This window comes from Monopterus albus, unplaced genomic scaffold (assembly GCF_001952655.1).
Source record: "Monopterus albus unplaced genomic scaffold, M_albus_1.0 scaffold441.1, whole genome shotgun sequence".
NCBI classification, from domain to species: domain Eukaryota; kingdom Metazoa; phylum Chordata; class Actinopteri; order Synbranchiformes; family Synbranchidae; genus Monopterus; species Monopterus albus.
In genome coordinates this window covers 478827-486036 of record NW_018128321.1, presented here as the reverse complement: position 1 = coordinate 486036, position 7210 = coordinate 478827, and positions in this window count along the sequence as shown.

Below are 7210 nucleotides of genomic sequence, written 5' to 3'. Positions count from 1 at the left end.
AGACCCCCCCCAGCCACACCCAACACAATCACACAGTCATCTAAGTAGTCAGTGTTGATAAGTCATATATATATATGCAGTGTCAAAGTCAGTACTGGCGATTCTATCTCCAGCCCTCTTTTTCTTTTTTTTTTCTCTCCCACTTATTTATTAGTTTTTCTCATGCACGCAGGCACTTGAAGGAGAGCCAATCAGGAGTTATGTTTAGGCTTAAAACAAACCTACCGGCACTCAACACAGCGCTCCACAGGCACAGAGAGAGCCATTCATCAATATATGAAAAGGGAAACTTACCCTTTTTCAGTGGTCACTTGTGAAAAGCCGGGCGCTGGACCTCACTGATTCGCTCCTACCGAGCCGACAACGCCAATCTGTCGTGTATAGAATTAATTCACAGGGAGAATCACTGCAGTGCCAATCATCATTTATTATACAATATATTGTAATAGAATGGTTTTGAAGGGCGAGACACAGGACCACCTTGATTTGGGCCTCTGCAGAGGTTGGTCAGGTCAGTCTTCTCAGGTCCTCACATACACCCACACTCTCTCTGCCTGATCAGCTCTGCAGCTGACTATATGGCTATCTCCCAGCTTCCTGCAATTGTCCAGGTCTTGACGTCCAACGGGGCCCCACCCTAGTTACACTTCTTTATTTTGGGAAACCCCTGCAGCCTGCAGGCCCTCACAAAAGAGCAGAGAGTTCATCTCTGACCATACTTCATATTTAACTTAACTAACATTGGCCTATCAACTATGCTAATAACTATTAACTATATTCAGTTTGCTTTTACCACTACATGCACAAACAGCTTGTGTCAAATGTTCCTATATTTTGCTGCAATGATTTAGCCTGAGGAGGAAACAGCTGTAATGTAAAGCATTACATGCAGGGTGCTGTGTCCTCCAGCCATCTACCTGCATGAGTCTGAATTTCCCAGTATCTGAGATGTTTAAAGTAAAACTGCAGTTGATGATTTATGCATCCTGCAGTCTCTAAGGTACTCTGAGCTTTATAAAATTGTTGTTTTCTTGATACTTATGTGTTCAGCCTGTAATGCAAACTCTTACATACAAGTAATTTTCTTTTGCTACCTTGCTGAGATGGTGTAAGATGTATGCAGCTTATTGTAGCTACGTTATATAATTAGACTCCCTGTAATGGCAAAGAAAAAGAGGGTGGAGAAAGTCAACGAGAGTGCAGGCATCTGCTGATCTATTTTTTTGTGGTTCAGTGTATTTATGTGTATACCTGTGCATGCAGGAGACCAAGGTGAGAGGCAGGGCACATATGTCGTATATGTGCATGTGCCTTTGTGTGAGAGCAGAGGTGTCTACGTCCGTTAGCACTGTGGAAAAAAAAATAGTTTGTCTCCCCCCACCACTTTACAAATGAAATCAGTGCTGTGAGGCGGTGGATTAATATCATAAGGAAGGCCAGAGTGGGCCATTAGAGTGGTGTAATGTTGCTCTGGGGCCTTGTGATGGATGGCCATCGGCGCTGTGGCCCTATTTGCACACAGTCACCTCTGTGGTGGCCGCCATTAGCAGGACATGGGAGGTAAGGGCTAAGGGATGGTGGGGAGGTAGTCGGACCAAGGTTTTATTAGAGAGCTGTATTTGTATTTTACTGTATATGCCTGTGTGATTGTGTTCATATTGGTGTGTTTGTGAGTGTGCGTTTCTGCAATTATGACTGTCTATAAAGTGCGTGTGTGCATTTGTGTGTGCTTGGACTCTTCAGCAGACAGATGTTACGCTTCCCGCCCTCCATTCTATCTAACGTGTCTGTCTCTCTCAGTGGACGGCTGCAGTAGGCAGCAAACACACTCAGTGTAATTAAGACAAATTAGCCCGGATGGCAGCTTGCAATAACAGCAGCATATGTTGGGAGGTTTGTGTACAGAAGAATACAATCAAAATCATCAGCAAATCACTTATTGTAAACAGAATCACATTTTCCACCTTGGAGCTCTTGTAAATTAATAAGATGCCTTGAATTATTTTAATTTATTTATCTTATTCTTTCCCTTGCTGATGCCACTTCCTGTAGCCCTCTCTGTTTCTGTTGTTTTCTTCCTTTTGCTCTCACCTGCCTTCCTCTAGGGGTGTTTAATTTCACCTTGTTGAAAACTCCAATTGAAATGTAAAAAACCCAGTAAAAGGTTCTTAAATATGCACATTGTGGCTAAATATATGATGATTCCTTCCTCCTTCCATCGCTTATTTTGCTTTCTTTTACACATGCTCACTTTGTCAAGCCACTCCTGAACCACAGACAACGACAGAGGTGTCTTAGGTGGGCTAAGGAGAAGAAGAACTGGACTGTTGCCCAGTGGTCCAAAGTCCTCTTTTCAGTTGAGAGCAAGTTTTGTATTTCATTTGGAAACCAAGGTCCTAGAGTCTGGAGGAAGGGTGGAGAAGCTCATAGTCCAAGTTGTTTGAAGTCCAGTGTTAAGTTTCCACAGTCTGTGATGGTTTGGGGTGCAATGTCATCTGCTGGTGTTGGTCCACTGTGTTTTTTGAAAACCAAATTACTGCACCCATTTACCAAGAAATTTTAGAGCACTTCGCGCTTCCTTCTGCTGACCAGCTTTTTGGAGATGCTGATTTCATTTTCCAGCAGGATTTGGCACCTGCCCACACTGTCAAAAGCACCAAAAGTTGGTTAAATTGGGTATTGTCAAGAGGAAAATGAGAAGCGAGAGACCAAAAAATGCAGATGAGCTGAGGGCCACTGTCAAAGAAACCTGGGCTTCCATACCACCTCAGCAGTGCCACCTCCATGCCACTCTGAATTGAGGCAGTAATTAAAGCAAAAGGAGCCCGTACCAAGTATTGAGTACATATGCAGTAAATGAACATACTTTCCAGAAGGTCAGCAATTCACTAAAAATGTTTTTTTATAGGTCTTATGAGGTATTCTAATTTATTGAGGTAGTGAATTGGTGGGTTTTTGTTAAATGTGGGCCAAGATCATCACAATTAAAAGACCCAACAGCTTAAACTACTTAAGTCTGTGTGTACTGAATTTATATAATACACGAGTTTCACTATTTAAGTTGAATTACTGAAATAAATGGACTTTTCCACGATATTCTAATTTATTGAGATGCACCTGTATTCTTATGGTGTCATGTTGTTTTGTCCTTTACTGGTGCTGGAACACTGTGGGATCAATAAAGTATCTGAGATCAAGGACCCATTGTTCAAAAATTACTAACAATTTTAGGCCCATTATACTTGTTCAGTACCAATTACAACAGTCTAGGAACTGATGCTTTAAAAGGTACAACCTAACCTCAAGAAATTATTCAGAAGTTGCTGGTGGGACTACATTATACATGACTTGACTGTCCAGTCATATAACATATATCATGCGCCTACCATGGCCATCTCTATCATGGTCAAGGGTATGTCTGAATGAAGCAATGAGGAAGATTAACATACGCCTGAATGACAGAAAGCTGTGGCTTTAACAAACTGATGAACCCAGCGATGTTACATATCCCGAGTTTGAAAAAAGGTTTACGGTAGCATGACTACTAAAATACTAAACGCTACTATTAAGACAGAAGTTAGGCTAGTGGTTAAGGCGCAGCACTCTCGCCGCTGCGGCCCGGGTTTGGATCAGGGTTGCATCAGCAAGGGCATCCAGCTTAAAACACGTGCCAAATGTCAACATGCAAGTCGTCAGTCTTATATACGACATGTATGCAGCAGTCATTTAGTAATGCTAGAAAACAGACCACAGCTCTTTTCACTTTGTAAGGAAACTAATAGGATTTCTTGATTTCATGTAGTTATTTAGTACTCCTACCAGTTTTGTTACTTTTCTCCTCTTCAGCTCTCTGCCTTGCTCCATCACTGTCCATGCCACTCCACTTTTCCTCACTTCTCCCTCCATCTTTCTCAACATTTCAAAAGAATGAATTACTTTGGGCTGTCACTTGGCCCTGGCCAAGAATTCATTTTTGTGGGTCAAGTGTTTCAAACTGTCATCTTTGACAGGAACCATCTCATACAGTAACTACATGGATGGACCTTGACTTGCAGTGCTCCCCCCACCCATCTTCATATACATGCTAAAAAGATTTTGGCTTTTGCTGGCAAAGAAAGAGGGAGGGATGGAGAGATGGGAATGATAGGAAAGTTAGAGGGTGTAGCCATGTAAGGAGCAGCAAAGCAGAGATAAACATTGGATTAATAGATTCAACTTGACCACATGCAAAGTTATATGAGGAGTGAAAATATCAAGGATCCTAGCTGTGCAGTCAAACGCTCCAATGACAGGATAAAGAGTCACTCCAGTGCATGTGATGCTGTAAAGATGAAGTGAATGTAAAGTGTGCATGTGTTTGCTGGGGTAAGCAGGGCTTCAATGGCACTGGGCTTGAGCAGTCTATTTACAGTGTGCTCAGGGGAGCTTATAAACAAATGTTGAGTAATTTCAGCCAGGAGTAATTACCCTTGCTGCTGACAAGGAGAGTGTGTTAGCATTCCCCTTCACCCTCGGCCCTGTCCAGAAGGCTTCGGGCTGGTGCTCAAACACACACACACACACACACACACACACACACACACACACACACACACACACACACACACACACACACACGTGGATTTTCAGGGCAAGTAAACTGCATCCAGTATAATCTGCCACCAGAGGAATTTGTCATTTTAAACAAGAAAAGTGATCAATTCTTGGAAGAAATGAGAAGCTAGCAGAAAGTTGTCAAAGAAGTTTATCCCAAAAAAGAAGCAAAAAAAGGCTTTTTAAATTTAACCTAAGCAGGGAGCTTAGTTTAGCATAAACCTAAGCTGTTCCCAGCTGACACAGGGCAAGAGGTGGGGAACACCCAGGCAACTGGCCAGTCTATTAGAGGGCTGACACAGATACACACATCCACTCACATTCACACTTAAGACCAATTTAAGTCAACCTAGCCTGCATGTTTCTGAACTGTGACAGGACGCCAGAGCAAACTCCACAGAGACAGACCCCGGTCCACCACAAGGTTCAGCCTGGAACCTTTTCTGCAGTGAAGCGATAGTGCTAACCACTGCACTATCGTGCCACCCCAGGTAAATACAGTATTTACTGTAGTTTACAAAATTGCTCTTACATGGATTACTAGGTCTTAGTGGTGAGGTAGATGGCTCAGGTATCCTTCTTTTTAAATAGGCCCATTTGTCTTTACATGTATCTGCCTGCATGGCTTTTGGTTCATTTAATGACTTTCAAATAGTAAAAGTACCAACATATTCAACTGTTAATAAACAGTAATCAGATCTTAATAAATATACAAAATTCACAGCATACCGTAGCACACTTCCTATTACACCGACAGATGAGGTCATTGAAGACCAAATCCCACAACAGTGACTCAAAACAGTTTAGAATGTACTGAACTAAGCCAAATGAATGTAAAAAGGTACCTGCCTAATCTATATTTAATTGATAAAAGTAGAAAATACCAGAAAAGGGATATGGCTGCTGTTCAGTTTTCATGAAGCAATACTACATATTGTAATATTTGAATAATATGAACTTAAGTTTCTTTTCCTATTTTTTTATTCCTTACTAATATGTATCACTATTGCATTGATGACTGTTAAAACTGCTTAGTATGTGTATGCAGGATGTCTGCACTTTGAAGTTGACCAAATGTCTGGTATTTACTGTTTGTTTGTTAGGGTTTTTGTAGACAGGATGTCTGCCCTTTGAAGATGACCATATGTTCGTGTTTTTGTTAAATACCGCCTGAGTTACAACACTCACACACTATTTGATTAGGATATTTAGTAAGCTGACGTGAGCAGAGGTTGGCCTGCTCACGCCAAAGGCCATTCAAATTAGGATGCGTGCAAGTCCAACCTCTGTTCGGCGCGGTTCCCGCCCACGAAGATAAATGGAACTACATACAATAGTAGGGCGCTCTTTGATGACAAGGTTCCTGCTTAAGCTCCATTTCTCTGAACCCAGTGCTTTAGCTTTAAATGTGACCAGACTGTGAATAAATTTCTACTGATTTTATACAGCCCTCTTCTGTTTTTTGTTGTCGGGCTTTCAAGTAATGAACTGGGTCTAACAATATATTACCTCAGAACATCTAGGTTTTTTTGGTTTAAAAAAAAAAAGTTCTTCAGGTAAAAATAAATTTAAAAAATTGCCTAGCCAGAGATTTGGATCCACTCATTTTAAACAATATACATATTCTTAATTGTAAATTACTCAGTTAACTATTAGTTTTCATTTTATGCTATCAATTAAGGCCTTTTCACACCGAACGTGACGCGAATAAGCGACATTTTCTTAAAACGTTGCGTTACAAAGATGGACTCCACATCAAGCGACGATGATTTACTGCTTGTCCTGCTACATAAAAAAAGAAAACAAAGAAGGTTTTGGGTCCATCCTATATTGAAAAGAAGGAGAGAACATGGCGAGTTTCATCGGTTGGTACAGGAACTGAAGTTGTATCATGGTCGCTTTAGGACCTATTTCAGGATGTCTGTGGGACAGTTTGAAGAGTTGTTGGTGCTGTTGACCTCCCACATGATGAAACAGAAAAATAGTTACAGGCATCCGATCGACCCAGAACAGCGCCTGGCCGTGTGTCTGACATAAAAAAAAAATTTGTTTATTTGTAATGAAATCAGTTTAGTTCACAAGCAAGTGAAGATCCTCTGCTATCCATCTCCATACGTTATCTTTGTATTCGTTATCTTTGTATTCGTTATCTTTGTATTCGTTATCTTTGTATTCGTTATCTTTGTATTCGTTATCTTTGTATTCGTTATCTTTGTATTCGTTATCTTTGTAGTTTTTGTCCTTTTTATCATAGATAACTGAATTCGCTGAAACAAATTGGATTAAGCGGTCCGCCATGTTGAATTTGACGTGTCAACAAGCTGCATTGTGATTGGTCAGAGGTGCTGCCGTCGCCGCGACGAGTTGGAAAAATCGACCCGGAGGCAATATAAATTAATGTCGCTTTTCACGTCGCGAAATTACGTCGGCGGTGTGCAATGTATCATTGGCAAGTTATTGGTTCGAAAAATATTATTGACGCGCGAATAAATCGCCTTTATTGTGTCACTTTTTGGGATTGCAAATCACTTTAAAGGCCTTTTCACACCGAATGCGACGCGAATAAGCGAGACGAAAAAGCGGAAAAAACGCAGGCGAATTTAACGCACCAAAGGTC